Source organism: Ictalurus punctatus, unplaced genomic scaffold, assembly GCF_001660625.3.
Source record: "Ictalurus punctatus breed USDA103 unplaced genomic scaffold, Coco_2.0 Super-Scaffold_100046, whole genome shotgun sequence".
NCBI lineage: Eukaryota > Metazoa > Chordata > Actinopteri > Siluriformes > Ictaluridae > Ictalurus > Ictalurus punctatus.
Window position 1 is genome coordinate 3,330,996 of NW_026521087.1, and position 24,637 is coordinate 3,355,632.

A 24,637-nucleotide genomic window follows, 5' to 3' on the forward strand; every position below is an offset into this window, starting at 1 on the left:
AGAGCTGTGGGGATGTCCAACACAGTGATGTCCCTTCCCACGAGTGCCCGCAGGGCAAGCTTGACATGCGCAGAAATCCTGGCCTGTGTGCCAGAAAAGAAAAGCCACCCCACAGAAGTCTCATATCCCGGCATATGCTTCCTCAGGTGGCAGAAAGCTTTCAGCCACTTCAGCTCCAGCTTGGTGACGGCTAGCTTAGCGAGTCCAAAAGCAGAGGCAGGTTTGTGCTGCTTCACCTGGGAGAAAAGGACAATGAATTAAAAATATTAAACACCCCCATGTACAACACAGCAGCCCCTGGAAATAAAAGTGAAATACACAGAAGTTACTTACATTGATCAGAAAGAGTCAGCCTTCTCGAGGTTCTCAAACTCCTCAGTCGTGAGGTTCTGCAGGACTCCGGTCCTGTGTCCGCTGACCGAAAAGAAGTGAGCACACAGCAGCCCGATGCAACGGTTGAGCATGTCCGGGTCTGCTGGACGAGTTCAGATCATCCAGTGAAACAGGGACAGCGTCCGACAGTTTGCCGTGCAGGAGCTGTAAGTACTCCCTCACTCTTCTCCGCTCGCACGCCTTGCCTGTGGAGCACGACTCGACCGGACAGATGTCTGCACTCCCACTGCAGCAGTCTCTGGAGACTCCACAGCCTCGTGGAGCCAACTCGGCCCTCGGACAGCCTCTCATCAAGTTAATGGAGGAACTTGGAAACACGCGTCAGAAATAACTTGGCCGGAGTGACCTTGTACCGCTGGCACAGTGATTTCATCCATTCAAGGACTCTCGAGACATTGTCGATGTACTTCAGGTGGGCTGTGTTGTGGATAAAAATGACATGAAATAAACATGAGGGACACTTAGTATGAGTAATATGTAGTTTTATTGATAATTCACAGGACTGGTGGGTGCGTAATCTTGAGGAGAGTGGTGGGGGAAGAAAATGGGGTGCGTCCTGGGGACATGGGAAAGTCAGCAAAGGTGAAGTGAGAGGACCACTGAGAGTGGGGCGGACTGGCAGGTGAGAAGTGGGAAGAATGGTCGGGGACCAGGTCAGAGAAGGTGACATCTTCCTCAGACTGAAAGCTGGAGGGGGGTTTTGGCTGTGTAGAGGCGTCAATACACACGTTCACGGGGCAGATTTTGTATCGGGGGGGGCGGACGGACCCCGCATTTCCATTTCCAGAGGGGGTGCTGCGAAGATAGTTAAGTAGCACCATGATATCAGCAGTTAGATGCGCAAGCTGATATTGAGTGTCCAGATCCAGATCCAGTAAAGGGGAGAAGAAGGAATGACGATGGGCACCTAGACATACAGAAGCGGTATTAGGCAGATATTGACAAATTGGATTTCCACTTTAAAGATCTTTAAGAGTACTACACTATGGTTTAATAGTCGAAGAGTCAAACAGAAGTATAAGAGCTGAGGAGTGCTAACACAGACACACACACACACACACACACACTTACACACACACACACACACACACACACACACACACACACACACACACTCTCGTACAGTCAAGGGCGGGCATGTAGACATAATACACACACACACACACACACACACACACACACACACATATAACATTATAACTTTATAAGAATAATAAAAAGGAGTATTAAGATATTATAAGGGTAATATCTTATAATAATAGAAAACTATAAAATACAGAATAGTAGGATATGTAGGACAGTAGAAGGGTAATATAATGATTTTATGAAGTAGGAAGTACAGTAAATCGTTTTTCAAGCAGTATAACTATATATAAAATAGAGATATAGAGCAAATATGAAAATAAATTATAAACTAGAAATACAGGAAAATGTAACTTACTCATAATTCAGATGGTGAAGATTCTTGTCTCGCAAGGAAGGCCTTAATTTTAAGAGAAAACCATGAGGAGCCATTTATAAGGGTAGCTGAGTCAAGCTGCCCCCCCAGCGAGATAATAGTAAGACCAAGGTCACTCTAGATTGTTTTATCTCTCCACTTTTGAAGCTAATGGTTATTTGAAAACCCTTGGTTTTGATTATATTTGTAAGTTGAAAAGCCCTGTTTTTTGAGCTAATGGTAAGTTGAATAGCTCTTTTTTAACCCTATTGGTATTGATATCATAGTCTTCTTGAAACATATGGGTTATTTACTGTGTAATTACAGTATAAATACTGGAGCTTAAGCTCAGGGTATGGGGATCACTTCTGAGAATTCTCATCGGTGTGGATCTCGTGTGGTGGAACGGAACAATAAATCTGGACCCTTGCTTCTTCTCACTCACGGCTGGTGTCTTTTTTTCTATCTCCAACTGGGTTCAGAGGTTGATGTGAGTATTGGCTTCTATGTTAAATTTTAAGTGTTTTGGGGTAATGAGCCAGCAGCTGCCAGGGGACTGTCTGTGTTGGCCCACATAAAGTGAAGGAAGCGCTCGACGTGTCTCCTCTCCTGCTTGCCGTTGGCCGCGGCTTTGGGGACATCTCTGAGACTTGTCAGCCAAGCCGTGTACACTTAACATTGGCTCTGGAAAAGAGAAAAAAAAGGGGGGGGGATCAGTGAAAGAAAAACAAATTTCATCCTGGGACGTCCACCCCGGGCGACCACCTGGAGTCCGCCGCCCACACACAATAAAAATAGGCCTAGAGCTAGTTTAGGTACTCACCCACAGAGCCACTACTCTTTCCGGGCTACTAGCGCTTGCAGCCGCTCAAATTCTGCGGAGAGTTTTGCTACTTTTCGATCAGTTCAGAACATTTGCAACTTTTAGATTTGTTCGTCTCACCGAAAGCTTGCAGTTGTTGCAGCTTTATTTTGGCGCTGAGCAGTAGCTTCCTGACCGTGTCCCCGGCGAGCTGGTGAAGGTGGAACAGGTGGCAGTCTAGCCGGCGGAAACCTTTCCTTCCGCATGCAGACACCGGGCAGTCCAGAGCACCCGCATATCACCCGCTCGCTCGCTGCCGCCAGGTGAAGCCAGCGTTCCTCTGGACCCTGCTGATGAATCTGGGCGATGTTGTGGATAAAAAATGTCATAAAATAAACATAAGGGAGAAGAAGGAAAAACGGGCACCTTGACACGTAGAAGCGGGATTAGGCGGATGTTGGCTCGAATTTAGCCTATTACCCAAAAACATTTAAAATTCAACTTAGAAGCCAATACTCACATCTACCTCTGAGACCAGTTGGAGATAGAAAAAATACACCAGCCGTGAGTGAGAAGAAGCAAGGGTCCAGCTTTATTGTTCCATTCCACCACACGAGATCCACACCGATGAGAATTCTCAGAAGTGATTCCCCTACCCTGAGCTTAAGCTCCAGTATTTATACTGTATTTACACACTAGATAACCCATAGGTTTCCAGAAAAGGCCTATTTCACTTACCCATAGAATTGAAACCAGGGGTTTTACTTTACACATAAAATCAGAACTCAGGCATTTCCAACAACCCAGGAAACAAAAACCCAGTGTTTCTATTTACCTAGGTTTTCAAAAACCAGGGTTCTCTTTTACCTAGGTCTTCAAAAACCAGGGTTCTCCCTTACCTAGGTTTTCAAAAACCAACATTCCCATTTCCCTAGGTAATAAAAATGACGTAAGCAAGACGACTAAACAACCGGGAGGGACCTTGGTCTTATCGTTATCTCGAGGGGGGGGGGGGGGGGGGGGGGGGGGGGCAGCCACCCTTATAACTGGCTTTCTTCATGGTTCTCTAAAAATTAAGGCTTTCCTTGCGAGACGAGAATCTTCACCATCTGAATCATGAGTATGTTATATTTTCCTTTTTTCCCCGTACTTCTCATTTATAATTTATTTTCATATTTGCACTATATTTCTTATTTTATATATATTTATACTACTTGAAAAGCGGTTTACTGTACTTCCAACTTCTTAATATCATTACAGTTCTACTGTCCTGCATATCCTACTATTCTGTTTTTAATAGAGTTTCTCTATTACTATAAGATTCTATTAAAGTTATTCATGTGTGTGTATGAGGAAGAGAGTGTGTGTGTATGTATGTTGTGTCTACTTGCCCGCCCTTGACTGTACGAGTGTGTGTGTGTGTGTTTTTAGCACTCCTTAGCTCGTACACTTCTTTTTGACTTTTTTGACTATTACTGATCTTAAATTGCTCGTAATTCCAATCTGTCAATGTCCGCCTAATCCCGCTTCTACGTGTCAAGGTGCCCGTTTTTCCTTCTTCTCCCTTATGTTTATTTTATGACATTTTTTATCCACAACACGGACATTGACAGATTGGAATTACGAGCAATTTAAGAGCAGTAATAGTCAAAAAAAAAAGTCAAAAAGAAGTGTACGAGCTGAGGAGTGCTAAAACACACACACACACACACTCGTGCAGTCAAGGGCGGGCAAGTAGACACAACATACATAAACACACATGAATAACTTTAATAATATCTTATAGTGATAGAGAAACTCTATAAAAAACAGAATAGTAGCATATGCAGGACAGTAGAACTGTAATGATATTAAGAAGTTGGAAGTACAGTAAACCGCTTTTCAAGTAGTATAAATATATATAAACTAAGAAACATAGTGCAAATATGAAAATAAATTATAAATGAGAAGTACAGGAAAAAAAGGAAAATATAACTTACTCATGATTCAGATGGTGAAGATTCTCGTCTCGCAAGGAAAGCCTTAATTTTTAGAGAACCATGAAGAAAGCCAGTTATAAGGGTGGCTGGGTCAAACTGCCCCCCCCCCTCGAGATAACGATAAGACCAAGGTCCCTCCCGGTTGTTTAGTCGTCTTGCTTACGTCATTTTTTTAACCTAGGGAAATAGGAATCCTGGTTTTTGAAAACCTAGGTAAAAGAGAATCTTGGTTTTTGAAAACCTAGGTAAATAGAAACACTGGGTTTTTGTTTCCTGGGTTGTTGGAAATGCCTGGGTTCTGATTTTATGTGTAAAGTAAAACCCCTGGTTTCAATTCTATGGGTAAGTGAAATAGGCTTTTTTCTGGAAACCTATGGGTTATCTAGTGTGTAAATACAGTATAAATACTGGAGCTTAAGCTCAGGGTATGGGGGATCACTTCTGAGAATTCTCATCGGTGTGGATCTCGTGTGGTGGAATGAAACAATAAAGCTGGACCCTTGCTTCTTCTCACTCACGGCTGGTGTATTTTTTCTATCTCCAACTGGTCTCAGAGGTAGATGTGAGTATTGGCTTCTAAGTTGAATTTTAAATGTTTTTGGGTAATAGGCTAAATTCGAGCCAACAGCGAGATGAGCCTGCACGTTGGTGTAGAAACGCCGACAAACTGGACACACTCTTCTCTGTGACATCTCGCTGCTCAGCACCACTAGAGCGGGTGACTTTATAGGCAGCCAGTCAGGAGGGCGGTCCCATTAGCAGACCTAGTAGGAACCACCCTGCAGCAAAAAAACGGCATGCACTGCCTATTAGGGACGTTTAAACGCTTATAAATGTGCCCTTAATAGCTACTATGGTGGAATAAATTACATACTTAAAAATTACAATGTTTCAGCTGTGTTCTCTTGCTATTTAAGGACGTTCCGATACTTTCGCATGCTTACAAATGTGCTCTGAACAACTGCCACGGTGGAATAAATAACATGTTAAAATAGTACAGAATGTTTCAGCTGTGTGCACTTGCTATTAGGGACGTGCCGATGCTTCCGCACACTACCAAGTGTGCTCCAAAAACGTTGTCATAAACAGGGTTCCATTCTTTCCTCACACAGTTCTTTGACTATCTGCACAGGCAAGTTACCAGACATCGCATGCTTCGAACAGCCAGTGTGCAGCTAGTCAGTGTTTTTAATTCAGCACTTGAGCATCACTGGGCTGTTCATTTCAGGCTCTCCGTCACATTTTATGTGAATGTGGCCATGACATTCCTCACAGTTGCCTCTGATTTCTATGAATTTCTCTGCGGCTGATGGATAGACCTTGGCTCTTTTAAAGACAAATGTGCAGGGACCTGGCTCAAAATGAGTGTCATCATTACTGCCACTTGTTTCATGATCACTTTCATAAATAAACCCTAAAGCAGTCCAGATGTTGTCTGTTCAATTTAACAAAAGTATATAGAGCCTTTGCAGTGATCTTGTTTTCTAGCTGCTCACTAAGCTCTGTCCAGATGCTCTGATTAGGAGTAGCTATGTTGACATTTTGGACTATGGCCTCTTTTGATGAAGGGAGGACTGTGAAAATGGAATCCCTGTCCACTGCTGGTTTCTTGGGCATCTGGCATAAGCAAAACATAATTACCCACTGAAATAATCCTGATGCAAAAAATGTCATGTACAGTATAAACATGTTTTCATGTATTACTGTATTTGCCAAAATACAAGGAAAATATAATCTAGTAATAATGTATAAGGATATTATATCTTATATTAGGACCAATATGGTAATGTGGACCCTTAGATGCACAATGTATTAAAAAAACTAACATGGGTACCATGTGCAGCGGTAATTAGCATTTCATAGCTACATTAGCCATATTAGTATTAGCAGTGAGATTTCTGTTCAATAAACATTGACAATCTTAGCTCTCTTGAATGTTTTACCATTATGATTGAAGTTAACTAATATTATTGTAACTGACAGTGTTAAAACATTGTACTTACACTGGCCAGAATTTTGATTTAGTAACTATATCGACTTTCCCTATACTAACACTAATTTCCACTAGAGCATCGAGAACAGAAGTGTCCCTGACACCTAGTGGTGGGAGTGAAGTGTAACATGATTCTCCTTGTAAATAAATGAAAAGTTCAATCATGAGAGACCAGTGAATGAAGTAAAGAGAATTGTTTATTGAACAAATGGTGATATGATTTGTCTTGAAAAAGTCTTCAGCACTTCGACTCAAAGTGTGCTCACACAGAGGAGATTTGTGCATATAAGTCAATGTCTAATATTTTAAAAACAAAAGCAGCACAAACGATTGAGAATATTTGTGGTGAATTAGGAGCATGTGGGGAGTCTGAGAGACCTCAGAATGACCTATGAATATTCTTTTTAATATCTTCAAAATCGAAGCAGCACAAACGAAAATTTTTATGGCACAAACGGAGCACAAACGATTGAGACAATTTTGCCGAACATTTTGCATTGGGTGAGGGTGGCAACTTCATGCAGGTCCAAACCCAAGTTATCAGAATAAGTTTTACTGGCCAAGTATGCTGGAGTATACAAGGAATTTGTTGCTGGTTTATACCGATCCTACAGTGCACACTTACACACACAGTTCTGGATGTAAACAAGACACCCAGTAATACAAAAGAGACCAATGACAGATACCAAAGGACAGTTTACAGTGAAAACAATCTTAAAAACCACTCACAAAGAACAGTTAAGAGTAAAGTGATATTACTTTAAATGACTAAAAGCTTGTATGAGCCCTGATGAGCCTCATAAATAGGAGTTTGAGACTCTTTAGATTTTATTCACAGGAACTGTAAGAGAATTGTTTCCCATTGTCATAAAGAGTCAATTTAAGGCAAGCTGAGGAATCCATCCTGTCATATCCATGTTTAAAACGCAATAATGGAGATTGTTTAACATGTAAGAAGTACAAACGCTACACTGAAAGAGCGAACTAGAGGAATAATAATTACTACTACTACTACTACTACTACTAATAATAATAATAATAATAATGCACCTGTAGTAAATCTATGCTAATCAGAATTGTGATGTGTTTTATTCATACAACCAACAGAAGTACCTCAATTTACCTGAAAGGAGCTGTCTCGCTCGGTTTGAATGACGCACCTGCGCACTCAACCACGCCCACCAGATGACTAAACCGTAGAAATGAATGGAATAGGGATATAAATAAATAGATCAATAAAGAAGATTGCACTTGGCATTCCATATTTTCTCCATCACTGTGATTGCAAATGTTATATTATATTTAGAGCTGCAACAACTAATCGATAATAATCGATTCTGAAAATCGTTGGAAACGAATCTCATTTTCGATTAGTTGGTCTGCACGGTGCGTTTACTCATTACATTACTTCTGTACTGAAAACACACTTCGGAGAGTAAACATTAAAGTAGTGTCCTTAATGAAGTACTGTACACTTACACTATGCACTTACACTACGCACTACTCTCCCGTCTAGTGCAATAAAGTCTAAAACCATCTAAGCCTAATCCGTTTGCAAAAGAAATCTGTGATCTTCAAAATACCTTCATTTTTATATATCCTAAATACTGAAAACATTTGTTAAGTTGCTAGACATGACTGAATGCATTGCTGTCCAACTAAAATGAAGACAATATTATTTGTATATTGTAATATAGTACATAGAATAACACTTCCATGTAGAGACACTTAAAGACGTATTATATTTGAAAAGAGACATGGTCAATCGTATAACTGTACACAAGCAGTTTGTGCTTGGTTCCCGATAATCACCGCTTGCGGTGATTTTTGTGATATTTGTATGTTGTCTTTCTTATAAGGTATCCTTGAGTGTTATGAAAGGCGGCGACAAATAAAATGTATTATTGCATAGTTCTCCCATCTGACCATGCAGAGTCCATCGGTGGTGTTGTCCCAGGAATAGCAGCTGGCTGTGTGTAGTGCCGTGTCACTCTTCTGCATTATAGCCCAACTACCAATGCACTTAATACTTAATGCTTTTCCATGTCTGTTTTTTTTAAATGAGAGTACGCGCTGTGATACTCTCTGTCCACTGGTTCAGTTTGTTCCGACTTTAGTCCAACCCTGACACCTTCACATTCATCAGGCACTTACGTAAAGAGACGTTTTAGGCTGAGCTGGTGCTTTGGGAAATAGTATACTGGCCTGTGTGCTGTTTCTGTGAGCAAGGGGTCTCACTATTTGGAATGCTATTGTGCAGCTGTGCCTTTCCCATTTTGACTCCTGTCCTGGAGTCAGGATCACACTGCTGGTACTGGCAGTGTCCGGCTCTTTTAAGAACTCACTTACACATGATGTGTCACTCACTGTAGGCCAATCAGCTACCCATTACCATTCTGTTTCTTTCCAGCAAAAAGGGCTTTTTAATGCATTAAAACTTGTGTTGTGTTTCACTAAAAGAAAATGCTGCATCCATGGAATTGTCATTGCCATATCATGGCACATAGGATTAAAACAAATGCTTCATTTCTCCATATGTTGCTTGTAGCATTTTAAGACGTATTAAGGCACAAGTGAGGTGTAAGAGGCTGTGCTAGACCTCGCACAGTCAGCAGAAGACAGCAGCAGTGCACCGCAAGAGTTGCCGTGTGGGGGAACTCAGTTACCCAGAATACTCCAGGCTGATTAACTGGGATTGCCTGCACTTGCCAGGCCGGATGCTTAAACCCAGACTTTGAGGCCACTCTTTGTCATACCTTTGTAGAGGGGAGAAAAATTGCCTGATGTGGGAACTACTGGGGAAGGGAAGTTGGGTCAGAGCCACTCAAATGGCTCAATGCCAGGTGCCCCCTCAGGAAATTCTTTGAGGAGGGGGCTCACAACCTAGGTAAAATCATCTCCCACCCTCCCTGCTCCACTTTGGTTGCTCTGCTTCTTTACTCAGCTGAGGTCATTACTCCACTGCGTGGTTCCACTGAGGATATCCCCCTACACCTCTGCTCTGCAGAAGATACCATTACAGCTCATGGCCTCACCACTCTGTCTCTCTGCTCTGCCTCCAATGTCACTACACCACCGTGTAAGGCCTGACATTCAGTGTATTCTACGTTACACCCATACGGTTCCTCATTATCTCAATATCATTAAAAAATGGACTGTTCTGTCTCAGATGAGTGATGAACTTGATTTTGAAGCTGTGTTTCCTGATGTTGGTGTTGCACTTCCACCAAAAAGTGTTAGTGAACCTAGTAATCATGTCTACATTTGAATATGATCATGAGGCACATGGCACTCACTTCACTTATAATACAGGGTTCGGCAGGGATTTGGTTCAACCTACTAAAGAGTGGAGAAGCGGACACCAGAACTTTGCATGCTGCATGCCCAGTTTTTGTAGGCAGTACGTGGGGTAAATTTCCAGTAAGCACCTCTGCAGAAAATGCTTGGCGTATTTGGTTATTTTTATTAATGTACTCAATTTTACTGAAAATTGGAAACAAAATCAGTGCTCACTGATATCCAAGCAACTTCATAAATCTTTTGTAAATATTTCTTTTAGTCTTTGATTTAGTTGCCAATAAGTGGCTCTGCTGTCGGGGACAAGAGTTCAGGAGAAGGTGCACTCTGTCCAGGTCCGACTGAGACTGAAAATTGAAACTCTACCTAAAGCAAGCTGAAAAGATTTTCAGAACTAAGATATTTGGCATAGATCAAAGGGGCTGATTAGATTTGTACAATTGTTTTGTAACGTCTATATGAAGAATAAAATACAGAATTGATATGAAAGATAAATATATTAGTTTACTATTTTACAATATTGTGTAATCTCTAGATAAAGGTGATTACTGCACTTCCCTGTTTATTGTTTTATCAAAGGCGTGACACAGTGGATCATGAAATATTGCTGCATAGATTAAATAATGTTGGTTTATTAAATCATTTGTTTAGACCGCTGGTTTTTGCTTGTTGTTTCCGTAGCAAGATAGATTTTACGGGATGTATTTTATGTATGCATCCATCGACGGTGGCGCTCGGCTTTACGTGACGTACGGGTTTTTCGCGGCGCCGACGTCGGATCTGATCACCACTTGCTTGTGACTTCAATCCGACTAAAATAGAAAAGAGTGGCTGGACGCAACACCGTTCGGTCATTTGCCTCCGAGAAATTGAAGGACCGCGTGAACGCCGAGCACTTCCACATTGAACTCGCTAATCGATTCCAGATTCTTGACAACTCGGCCAGCATCGAAGAACAATGGGCACAGATCAAGGATGCTGCCATAGAGACGGCAGAGAGAACGATTGGTCGACGGCGTGGAACGCAGCGAGAACGGTGGATTTAGGACCGGACATGGTCGTTGCTCGATGAAAGACGGGTCAAGAAACATCAGCGCGATCAAGCAAAGACCGAAGAGGAGCGAAATGAAGCAACGCAGGCGTACCGAGAACTCGACCGCAGGGTCAAGAGGAGTTGCCGAGCAGACAAGAAGGACTGGCTGGACCGGAAGGGCACTGAAGCACAACTGGATGCGGACCAGGGTGACAGCAGGACTCTTTTTCGTGTGGTCAGAGATCTCACTCGGGCCCGAAGCGGTTCCACTGGGCCGATAAGGGATACAACCGGCAGGATGCTAGTTAGCAAAGAAGACCAGGACGCGCATTGGGTGGAACATTTCAAAGACACCCTAAACCAGCCGGCTCCCGTAGCCACGCACGACTTTACAGTCTTTCCTCCTTCCTGTGAGCTGGAAGTGGACATGAGCGACATCATGGATGCTGAGGTCGCTGCAGCGATTCGTCATCTGAAAAACAACAAAGCACCTGGTCTTGACCAAATCTCAGCAGAAATGCTGAAAGCGGGTGGTGATGAAGTTGTACGGGTGCTCACTACGCTGCTCAATGACTGCTGGCACATGGAACGTGTCCCAAATGACTGGAGACAGGGTGTCATCGTCAAATTACCTAAGAAAGGTAATCTCGCAGACTGTAACAATTGGAGAGGCATCACCCTTCTGTCTGTTCCAGGCAAGGTATTTTGTCTCGTCCTCCTCAAACGGATACTGCGAGCAGTTGATCAGGCTCTACGGGACGAACAGGCCGGGTTTAGAAGCGGTCGGTCGTGCACTGAACAAATCTTTGCTCTTCGAAACATCATTGAACAAAGCTCCGAATATCAGAAACCGCTCTTGGTCAACTTTATAGACTTTAAGAAGGCGTTTGACAGCGTCCACCGGAAATCGCTTTGGAACATCGCACGGCTATATGGCATTCCACAGCGGTTTATCGCCATTTTCCAGAACTTATATCAGGATTCTAGCTGTTGCATCCGGACGGACACAGGTCATACTGCCTTTTTCACCATCGAGACTGGAGTCAGACAGGGCTGCATTCTTTCACCATTCTTTTTCCTCATGATGATGGACTTCGTCATGCGACGAGCACTAACACAGCCAGCGTCTGGAATTCCGTGGACAGGCCAGGGACGCCTGACCGACCTGGAATTCGCCGACGATATTGTGCTATTGGCGCAGAATGGGAAAGTCTTACAGGAGATGACCACTAGCCTGGAGCACGAAGCAGCCAAAGTTGGGTTATGGATCAGCACTGACAAGACCAACGTCATGGCCGTCGGCCGGATGACACCGGTGCGGATCACGGTGAGCAACCAGCTGATCGAAGAAGTCAAACAGTTCACCTACCTTGGCAGCATTGTGGCTGCGGATGGTGGGACTAACGTGGATGTCAATCGCAGAATCGGCAGAGCATTTGCAGTCTTCCAACAGCTACAACCGATTTGGGCTAGGCGAACTATCCACACCAACAGCAAACTTCGCCTGTTTAATAGCATCATCATCCCAACCGCCATCTATGCATCTGAAACTTGGAAGAGCTCGAGGGCAGTCATCCACAAGCTGAATGTGTTTCAACAACGATGCCTGAGAAGAATACTCGGTGTATCATACCGTGATCGTATTTCAAATGAAGAAATTCTAAGAAGAACAAACTCCCGCAGCCTGGCAGAAATGGTCGTAGAGCGAAGAATGCGCTTTGCAGGACACATTCTACGGATGTCTGACCACCGCCACGCAAAGATCGCGCTGCGCTGGACGCCGCCACGGGGGAAGAGAAGAGTAGGGCGGCCGCGGAATACTTGGCGACGAACATTCATGGAAGATCTACGAGCGCTCGATGTCAAGTGGGAAGATGTGGAAATCGACGCTTCCGACCGAGCCCGCTGGCGAATGCTTGTTGCCCGATGCGCCCCGCTGCGCGGACGGAACTAACTACTACTAACTACTATTAAATCATTTAAAAATTATTGAAGTAATCTCAGAGAGGCTATTCGGGTTAAATAAAGGTTAAATAAATAAAGAGAGAAATAAAATGGCTCTTTCCACAGGTGATGGCTAATTCCCTGCTTTTCTTGTAATACTTGATTTAATCTCCCATCCCTTCAGTTCTCTCATCTTCGTGTAATGTACTTCTCTAATCAAATATCATTCGTTGGAATACCCCCTCTCATAAAGGGGTCTTCTACTCTCATGTTTAGTTAATCTGTCAAAGAGTTCTAGTCTGTTGTCTGCAAAAATACAACAAAATACAACAAAGATTCATTCTTCTCCCTTCCTGAATTCCTTTCTTAATATCCTTCTGGTGAATGAAAAAACTAAATCCTTTAGTCTAGGACTATTTGTGATGTACACTAATCTAACATGTTAATATCCCGTCTGTGCTAACGAGTGATAATCCCAATAATACAGAACTAAAATAGAGTAAATGAGGTTGAGATCTAGACATGTATTTACAGTTCTCTAGTCTCTTTTATTCCACTCATTTTTATTCAAAACATCCTATTGAATTTGTTTTTACTGTCTACAACAATAGTGTTTAGTTTAAAGGGTAGACGTGCATGCACCCCTTTGTCCCTTATTAACTTACAACTGTACCACACTCAAAATATCACTCAGACCCTTCATACATGACATTTAAACTGTTCACTTTCTGTAAATCTCTCTAATCAGGAGTAATGCATATGTGTATTTAACTAGTCTAACAAAATTTATCATCTATGAGCTTGGTTTCAATTTAATACAAATTTGTTTCCTTCACTGAGCGCCATTTGTGAAAGGCGTAAAAAAGTTCCATTATAAATGTATCCATTTCATTTAAACTGTATTTGATCCTATTAAGTTGGTGTTAAGTCTACTCATGTCACGAACTACATTTCCCATCCTGCACTGCGGGCCACAAACATCTCTGCCATGCACTGTAAATCCCAGATCACACACCTGCATTAAATTCACAGCACAGTCACAGCTACAGTATAAAGACTTTCAATTCACTCACAGATTGTGCAGTATACGCTCCATTCCTCGTGTTTGTGACCATTGCACTGTATTATTTAAATATTGAGACTTGTGTTTCGTATACATTGTATTACATATCCATAGCACACCGTATATAATATATATTTGTATATTCAGACATTACTTTATTCTATTCAACAGTCTACGGTTCAGTAAAGAAACAAGTCACTCAAACTACACTGCTGCAAAGAGACTGTAACTGAACTAAACTAACAAACATGTCACTGCAGTGAGACCCACATCAGCACAACAACAGGTCACATCAACAGCAAAAGAAACCACCACGTAACATGCAACACTGTCCGATCCAGACACATGTAATCCATGCAAATCCTAATTCAACATCAACTATTCATCTTATTCTAATGTGAAGGACTCAACACATCTGGAATAGACAGAAAACATGTTACAAAAAGTTTGAAAATAAGTGTAGACTAATATTACCATCAAATCTTACTAATTATTCATCACTGGACATAGGCACTGTTTAAAGAGGAATATACAGCAAATTATTCATCACAGTGCAACACAAATACCTCACGCCAAAAGAACTCACACTTACACTGCTCAACTTAGAAAAACAGCAGTTACATTATTATTATTGTTGTTTATTTATTTATTTATCGCTTTGAGTTTCCAATTAGTATAGATAAATGAATTATTGTATCACCGCAGTTCTGGTATAAGATTAGTCAGGACACTGGTGGCTTTCTGTGTGTGCAGTTTCATGACTGTGTGCTTAACTGCTAGTGAGCAGGGGGATGGGAAAGGGTGGAGTTTGAGCCCCCTGCTGGGCAAACAATTCACACCTCTCCATGAAAACATTGAGACAGAGATAAATCGGAGAGCAGGACTAAAGCTTTTTTGACAGTAAAACACCGTATACAACTGCCACAATAAAATTATAACATTTAAACCAAAGATTGGTCTTGTGTAAACGTTTACTATCTTACATTTCCTACATAGACGAAAATCCAGTTCACTCGCGGTTTTATAAATCACGCACATTTCCATCGGTATAAAGTCCATCAGCTTTATTGAAGAAAACAAACGCAAAGTTCCATATTTAGTCACAAATGTCCTCTTCAAAATGCATTAAGTGTTTTGATATCCCACTCCTCTGGAATTTAGTAATTAGCCATAAACGGAACTGAGACACATTCTTAAAAAAAAAAAAGCTAATCTGCTTTGGCTATGCTGGACAACCCGCCTCCTAAATTATAATTGGGCAGTCTAACTTGATTGACACCCACTTGGACCAATTGTAGATGCTTCTAGCTTTCAAACAAGCCCAAACTCGACATGATTGACCACTCAGAGGCTGAGAAAATCAAACGGAGATGTTTGGTGCCATTTGGAGAGGCTGTTTTGTGCCTTTAAAAGAATAATAATAATAATAATAATAATAATAATAATAATAATAATAATAATAGTTTGCTATTTCTAGAAGTCTGCAACGTTTAAAGGCTTTGTGTCATTTTTATAAGCTTTGTGCCATTTGGAGAGGTTTGGTGCCATGGTCCTGCCATGACCATTCCATGTGTTGACTCTTTCACGTCATTTAACACTAATCAGTATTAAAAATATTAACATGGATATCTGAGTCTGATAATAAAATTTACTTCTACTTACAGTCAAATTTTGTAGTGTTTAGGACATTTAACACCCTTCTGTCCAAAAGAAACCAAAAGGGGGTACAAACTTTTACACTCCACTGTATTTGGTTGAAATTGCGCTTATAGAACAACTGAACAGCAACGTTTCCATACAGGTTTTAGTGAAATGTTTAACAATAGCAACTTGACTTGAAATGGATGATGTTTCATTAGCGTGGCCTGTGCCCAAATCCTGCACGACTGCGTATCTAGGTACACTACACACGGTCTGAACGAATGGAGTCTCTACCGCACCTAGTGCACTAGAGATAGACATTCCATACAAGGTGATTTGGGACGGAGCCAGTGCACAGAAACCGTTTCCCTGCGAGAGGCGCAGGTGGAGCTGGAGCTGTGTGACTGATTTGTGCACCTGTGACTACAGAACTACCTCAAGTCTCCACACGGAGCGCTGTTCAAGAGAAAAACACTCCTAAAGAACAAATCACTGCGCCAGCGAGACATCAACCCTTTAACTAGACGTTCATCCCAATTCCACACAAATACCGCGGAACTATTTAGGGCTGAGAGACAGTTCAAAAAGCACTGAAAATAAAGTCACTTGGTAAACAGTTGCCCTCTGCGTCACCCAGACAGCGAGGCGGATAAACTACTTGACTTGACTTCCACACAAATACCGCGGAACTATTTAGGGCTGAGAGACAGTTCAAAAAGCACTGAAAATAAAGTGTTAGTAACGAGGCCGCGTTGCTGGTCCATAAAAAATAATGCTATCTATATAACTCTATTTATAAATGTTTATATATATTTATCTTATTTAGTTAGTTTACATTTATATTATATATAAGTACTTATGCATTATTTTTTTTATGGATTCACAAAAAGCACCGAATTAAACTACAGTCCTAAATTAATAATATATATGTGTGTGTGTGTGTGTGTGTGTGTTTTGGGTTCTTTTCTGTTTTGGACAAACATCTGTGTAAAGTTTTAGTCTGAATTTATATTTGTAACACTCAGTTTGTGGATTTTATTCTAAATAAACAAAAAAAAGGCACTGAAAGTTTGCCCCGCCCCCATCAGATTAATCGAAAAAATAATCGACCAATTAATCGATTGTGAAAATAATCGTTAGTTGCAGCTCTAATAATAAGCTGCATCATGAAATTAATTTTTTAACAAAAGAAATCTTGATTATTTTCAAAAATGGGGTTGTGTTTGAGAAGAAGAATGGAGTGTAATATAGTGTGAATCATAAAAATTCTATTTCATTTCTATTTGTTTACAGAAAGTCTTCAGCAATAAAAGCAGCATTTTGCTGTAGTTGTTAAGGGGCCGTTTACACCACAACGTTTTCAAATAAAAACCGAAAACTTCTGATGCGGATTGGCTGTTCGTTTCCATGACGACGGCGTTTCGGGGCCTGAAAACTTTGGAAAACGGGTTTCAAAGGGCAAGTTTTGGAAAACGATGCCGTTATCATCTCCGGTAAATCATGTAAATTATTATCCAGAAAAACCACAGCTCCTCCGTTTACTTGTATTTGTTTACAGCGCGGTCTTTCCCTCATCAATATGGCGGACATGTTGACGTGAATGCTTACGTGCGCATGCGCGTAGTATTTCTTTACAAAGTGACCTCGCCAGCTACACACACACATTTTGTCCTTTTTGTGTTTATTTCTTGAGAAATAGAAGCTCGAATTTGCAGTGAATGTCCAATATAAACCCAACTTCACCTCAGTTTAGCAGTTTATACATTAAAAATATTAAATTTAAAGTTATTTTAGCTGCTAAATGACTTAGCCACTTTTACACTCACTGTTGTTTATTTTATTTGCTATAAGCAGGGAGCAAACAATGGATTTTAGGATAAAGTAAGGTTACACTTAAATAGTGCCGCTAAAACAGAATAACAAATCTCTCCTCATGAGTTAAATAGTGCACTACATAGGGTGTAGACTGTCATTATTTCATCCCTAATGTAGTGCACTTAAACCGGAAATGACATCAATTTGGGATTCGGCCACACAGCTTCCGTTTAACTTACCTCGGGTTTAAAAACAGAACGGAGTTTTAATTCCTCAAACACAGACAAAATAACCAACTTTTACTTTTAAACTGGATCAAATCTAACTGTAAAACTGTCAGAAATAATTTAATCTGGAGATGATTAGTTCGGTGTAATAAGAGAGATACCCAGGAGATACCCGCTGCAGCTTTTTCTTCTTCTGTGATTTCTACTGGTCGGAGACGCAGCTGTTAGCGCGTTACCGCCACCGCGTGGACTGGAGGATATAGTTCCAGGTTGGAGGAAGTCTATCCTAACAAACTTACACCAATAATTTCCACTCATGGTTTTGTTAGATCCTATTTATTATTCCAGTGGAGTTTATGACTTCTTCATGAATGCCAGCAGTGAGTCGTTCACTGTGTCTTACCCAGATATACTGAGTGAACTACTGAGTCACCACAACCTCAATTTCTAAATGTTTAACAGCACCAAAGTATTCAATTCTGGTGACTTTGGGAGTATTTATTGGTCATATAATGTAACAAACATTAACATAAGCATGTGCTGCACAACATTTTATTAGTTTAATTTTACATTTTAATTTACTGTAAAGCGCTTTGCTAAATTTTGCTATGTAAACTTTTTTAGGTATTAAAACTGGTTACTGTTTGATTGATGACAAACTCCATATTTCTATACCTTGGAGCTCTGTGTTACCATGGTAATTTATAAGCAATTACTAACAACATTACCTTCATCAATGCAAGTTTACATTTTATTTGATACTTGACCATTGTTACGTCCTCAGTTGTATTTCTGTTTGTACTATGTTCCATTCGTGTGTCTATATGGGGGGAGGGATGGGTGTCTTGTCTCCTCCTCTTTTAAGCCCAGTCCACTGCGACTCGTCATGTTCCTGCTGGCCATTGGACGATCACATCTTGTACACACCTGCTCCCGCCTTTGGGATGAGTTGGCTGTACATTTCCGGACGTGTACTTAAGCCTCGTCAGTCTCCATCCCCGGGGCAGATCGGTGCCGTTGCTTTGTACAGCAGATATTTGGTTACGTGTGTTGATTTCTCCTGTGTACGACCTTCTGCCTGTTCTTGACTTTGTTTCTGCTCTGCCCCTTTAAGTTTAATGATTCAGCTCCCAAACTGCTGGAAATGTGGGACGGGTTCTAACTCTTCACCAAGACTGCTTTATCCTGGAGAAGAGGTTTGAGGTAAGAAATCTGTGATCTTCAAAATACCTTCATTTTTATATATCCTAAATACTGAAAACATTTGTTAAGTTGCTAGACATGACTGAATGTATTGCTGTCCAATTAAAATGAAGACAGTATTATTTGTATATTGTAATATAGTACATAGAATAACACTTCCATGTAGAGACACTTAAAGACTTGTATTATATTTGAAAAGAGACATGGTCAATCGTATAACTGTACACAAGGAGTTTGTGCTTGCATCCCGATAATCACCGCTTGCGGCTATATCTGTATGTTGTCTTTCTTGTAAGGTATCCTTGAGTGTTATGAAAGGCGGCGACAAATAAAATTTATTATTGCATAGTTCTCCCATCTGACTATGCAGAGTCCATCGGTGGTGTTGTTCTGGAACTGGGAGCTAATGCTAAATTTAATGTTCTGTTCGAAAAGACAGCTTGATGTGTGGTTTCATTAAATTCATTCAATTTAAATATCTTGTCTTTCTAAGAAAAACTGCTGATTAAGCAGTGCACTATACCATATTCATGAGAAAGTAGAATGTTGTATTTGTTATTTGACGTTTGTGTAAATTCAATACGTCGTTTTCAGCTAGTGATTAAAGAATTGGTTCATGAGTCATCTTTGTCAGATATGCTGGTGGCGCTTTCTGATTTTAGTCCCTTAAACAATCAAAATAGTTATTTGTGTGTGGAACGGTGTTGCATTCCACCCGCGAATACCTGCAACCTGGAATGGAAAATAAGATTTATTTTGTTCCAACACTTTTTTGTTGTTGTTGTTGTTGCTGTTGTTGCTCCAAAACTGAAAAGTGTTACAATGGAAGCAGAAGTAAGTGTAGCTTCTTAAATTGTGTAGTGTAACGCAGTGTTTTTCAATCTTTTTTGAGCTATGTCAAATGTCAATGTCAAAACTTTGTTGGCCGGAATGGGGAACTCCTTGGGAGCAGTCAACCAAAAACTGTCCAAAGGAAGTTCAGCAAATCTTAGCTTTAAACCACGATCTTGTTTCAGTTCAGTTAGTTCCTCCTGCTCCTGCAAAGTCATGTCCTTTCCAACAGCAGTCAAGGCATTCAGTGGAGGCTGAAGAGAAATAAAATGACAACTTCTCAAGAGTTTACAGATGTTTACCTATTACCTTGCACAGTGCAGCAGGGTGATCTTGCCGTTCCTCTGTGAGTGGGAACATCTCAAGGTTGGCACTTTGCACATGTTGTTGCCAGAGGTGCACCTTTAAATGGAATCCATTTATTTTATCCATGCTTGTAAGCAGGTTCTCATTTCGGCCTTGCATCCGTGTGTTCGGTTCATTCAGATCATGAAATATATCTGCCAGGTATGCCAACTTTGCACACCACTCATCACTTGCAAACAGATTTGAGTAATCAGACCTCTCATTTGTCAGAAACACTTTAAGTTCCTCCCGCAGCTCATACACACGGGCCAGCAACTTGTCACGCTACAACCATCGGACCTCCGTATGGAGCAATAAGGCTTTATGCTCCGCTCACATTTCCTCACGCAAAGATGCAAATATACCTTTTCAAAGGTCGTGTCTTTACAAAGTTCCCTATGCGCACAACATCATCCAACACAGGAACTAGTTCTGCTGGTAAAGTCTTTGCAACGAAGGCCTCACGGTGCAGAAAACAGTGTGTAACAATAAGATCTGGGTTTCTTTCCTTCACTCTGCTAACGAAGCCTTAGGTGTGCCCGACCATGGCTGCAGCTCCATCAGTGCAAACATTTGTGCAATTTTCCCACTTAAGTCCTCCCTGGTCAAGATATTCCGATTTGACCCAAAAAATTTCCTCTCCTGTTGTTTTTTCTGGCAGTGCCTTGCAAAATAGGAAGTTTTCTCTAATGGCATCTCCATCCACAAAACGCACATTGGCCAAGAGTTGAGAATATCCGTAGACTCATCAAGTTACAATGCAAATTTCCTACTGATACGTATCTTTTCCAAAACATGGCTTTCGATGTCTGTAGACATGTCATCAGTATGTCTGGCGATTGTGTTATCTGAGAGTGGGAGTTTAGATATGTCTTTAACCGCGTCAGGGCCGAGCATCTCGTTGACAGTGTGTTTGCGGGCAGGTAGTATTAACGTCTCTGCCACAGTGTGGGACTTTTTTCATTTAGCTACAAGTTCAGCAACTAGCTTTGAGGGCTTTGTAATTTACCTTTGTGGTTTTTCTCATTAATGTTGCCTGTTTCGGTGTTTTCACGCAGGCAAACAAGATAGTCCATCGGCTTGTTTTGAAGCGACGGGTGTTTCGCTTGGAGATAGCGTTTAAGCTTGCTTGGCACCATAGCGCTATTGGACTGCTTCTCGCCACACACCAAGCATAATGGAGTCGGGGTCATCTCATCGCTGGTGAAAGTAAATCCTAACAAAAGATAACTTTCGCTGTATTGCCTCGAGCTCACCGTCTTTGCTTTCTTTTTACCACCACTCATACTAGGCCCTTCACCTGGGTCACAATCTTGTCTAGGGCCCAGTTCGGAGTTTGCATTTTTCCTTTTTAAAAACTTCTCCATCACTGCCACCACGACCTGTTGCATGCGTCACTAATTCTCTTGTCTCTAAGAAGGTAGGAGGCAATTACCTGCTGCCACAGGGACGAATATTACATTACTCTGCCAGTCACTATATTACAGCACAGACACTCAACAATGGCTTATTATTTGCAGATAATAATGAATAAATTTTAATAAAAAAGAATTTTAAGACTAAGTGAAATTGGACAATTTCTCACGGCACGCCTGACGATCTCTCACGACACACTAGTGTGCCACGGCACAGTGGTTGAAAATCACTGCTCTACGGTATGTAGACTGTATTACATGCGTGTTGAGCAGAGAGGAGATATTATAATATTATACAGTATCTGGAAATATAGTGTGTGACTGCTGCTGAAATAAGGAAGAGACTTGGGATTCTCCTTTTCAAATCTGAAACCAAATTGCTGAAGCAGCACAATACTTACCTGAACAGCACACTCTGCGAAGTCTTTAGTTATTTAAACTAAGCATTGGTTATTCAGTGGTAGAATTCTCGCCTGCCACGTGGGAGACCCTGGGTTCAATTCCCGGCCAATGCAGAAGTGAGTTTTGAAAGTTAAGCCTTCACCAAAAGAACATTACAAGCCTTATCATTTCTGCCCAAACTAGACCAACTCCATGCTGCTGAAATATACAAGAGACTTAGGATGCTCCTTTTCTATTTTGAAACCAAACTGTTTAATCAGAACAATACTTAATGAAAAGCACACTCTGCATTGTCCTTAATCCTTTAAGATAAGCATTAGTGGTTCAGTGGTCAAATTCTGACCGACCATGCGTGAGGCCGGGGTTCGATTCCCGGCCACTCACGGCTGAGTTTTGAATATTGAGCCTTCACCCAAAGAACTCTACAAGCCTTATCAATTCTGTCCAAAAAAAGGGTAGCAGACACAGTCCACGTTGCTCAAATATACAAGAGCCTTAGGATGCTCCTTGTCAATTTTGAAACCAAATTGCTGAGTCAGCACAATACTTACCTGGAAAGCGCCCTCTGTGAAGTCCGGGTTAGATTCCAGGCCAATGCACAACTGAGTTTTGGAGACGTTTGTGTTGCTTGAGCCTTCACCCAAAGCACTTCACAAGCCTTATCAATTCCGCCCAAAACTAGGGTAATGGACAAACTCCATGCTGCTGAAATATGGAAGAGATTCTCCTTTAGAATTTTAAACCAAATTGCTGAAGCAGCACAATACTCAGCTTTAAATCACACTCTGCGAAGTCCATGGATTTTTAACATTGGTGGTTCAGTGGTAGAATTCTCACCTGTCACACGGGGGCCAGTCACACGTAGGTGTAGAGCGCTGACTAGCCAATAGAAAGCGAGGAAAATCCAGGAGGAGGGTCGGACGAACCTAACATAAAAACATCCTTTCAAATATTTATATTATATTATCTGTTACATATTGTATCTATGTAATTTTTTAAAAGCGGCATTGTCAACATTTACTATTCCGATACTCTTTCAGTGTGTAAAATTAACTGTTAAAGAAGAATGTGAAATTAACAGTTTGCATATATTATTTAGATAGTTATTTTAATTTTGACAGAGTGTGTTAGAGTAAGTTATTGAAAATGTATTCCAAATAAGGACTAATATTTTAAAACATTTACAAATACAAGCTAGATAAAACATATTTACAAATACAGAGGACAATTTTGTTTTGTTTTTTTTAAATACAATGTTGTCTATACACAATTCCACAATGGTAGAGAGAGAGAGAGAGAGAGAGAGAGAGAGAGAGAGAGAGAGAGAGAGAGAGAGAGAGAGAGAGCGCGAGAGAGCGCAAAATGAGATTCATGGTCAACAGTATTACACAGGATTTGTAACTATTTACCAAAATCCAACCTTGTGCTTGGCTTGCAATCAGACATGCCATGCACAGACCATAAATTCTGTGTTTCACAACAAAGTTATTTTCTCTTTTCAACAATCCACCTCTGCCTCTCAGCCTCATAGAATGAGGACTGCTGAAACTCTGCCCATGTCGTCTCTGCATTCATTCCCTGTACTTGACACAGGGAGAGCACTTTAGACGGACAGTAAATGTATTTGCCTGCCGCTCCAGGGAAACCAGTGTGGATATGAGGGTTATTGGGTCCTTGTTTTAGTGGCTGGTGTCAGAACCTGCACAGATGACCAGAAGGCCCTCTGCAGAGTATGCCTCAAAGACTTTCCTGGAGCAGTAGAAGTATTTAACGTCACCAGCCTGCTAAAAGAAATGTACAGAGGAGCCATCACCCATGTAACGAGAATTTGGCTGACCACAAGCTAAACAGGATCTAATTTGTTTTTTTGGTGTCTTCTCAACTGCTGCCTGTGTCAGAGGTACGTCTTCAGGAACACCACTAGCAGGTGGATTGAACGGAGTGGGAGGCTGTATTGTTCCTGACCACATCTTCTCTTTGAGGTGTTGACTTCTCTTGCAATGAAGGATTGTCTTTAATGCTTCTTGCCTCTTCAGATGAGCCCCGAAGTAAATCACCTGATGGGCCTCTCCTGAAGGACACGTTGATTCTCCCAGGGATTTTTTTTTTCTTCATGCTGATGGCCTGAATAGTACCCATAGATATGAACAATTAACATAAATATATAAAAAGAATTTACTTAGTTATGCATAATGTTTTGTAAAGTAAAATTATGGTAACTGATTCTTTTAAAATAACTTGACAGGTTTCATATTAGAGTAAAAGATCAATGACCCAAAATTTAATTATACAACTATTGAAAAGATACACATCTACTCTAATATATTCTAACCTAATCTAACATAACTGTGATCTGCTCACTTGTTACCAAAAGACTTAAAACAAATAAAAAGAAATAAACAAAAAGAGATGAAAGCCGAAAAAATAAAGCCAATAAAGTATTAACTGGTTTACGCGGTAGCGGAGGCAATTCAAAATGTAGATCTTCAAAAAAAGAAAAAGAAAAAAAAAAGAAAACACCAAGCTTCGGAACAGCACCATGGAATCAACATGTGGCGAAAAATATATTGCATCCGTAGTGATAAGGACTACCACTGAGAATTAACTGGAGAAGTTAAGGAAAGTTGAGCATAACTACTTTCAGCTAACTACCCTGACAGTGGTGGGATTTGAACCCACGCCCCAAAGAGACTGGAGCCTAAATTCAGCGCCTTGGACCACTCAGCCACACTACCCCAGGCTGACATGGTGGTAAACCCATTCATGGTAAGAAGGTGACCGGGTCATTCCGCCAGACAACAAGAAATCTGGCATGG

The 24,637-nt window shown here is 41.1% G+C and overlaps 1 protein-coding gene and 1 non-coding gene across 2 annotated transcripts in view; both read right to left on the bottom strand.

Moving 5' to 3' along the window:
- LOC108262635 (TBC1 domain family member 10A) overlaps window positions 1-24,637 on the bottom strand; it is a 182,809-nt gene that overhangs the window by 98,425 nt on the left and 59,747 nt on the right. The window lies entirely within an intron of this gene.
- On the bottom strand, window positions 24,476-24,556 carry trnal-uag (transfer RNA leucine (anticodon UAG)). The gene has a single exon. It is a non-coding gene; the product is annotated as a tRNA-Leu (tRNA).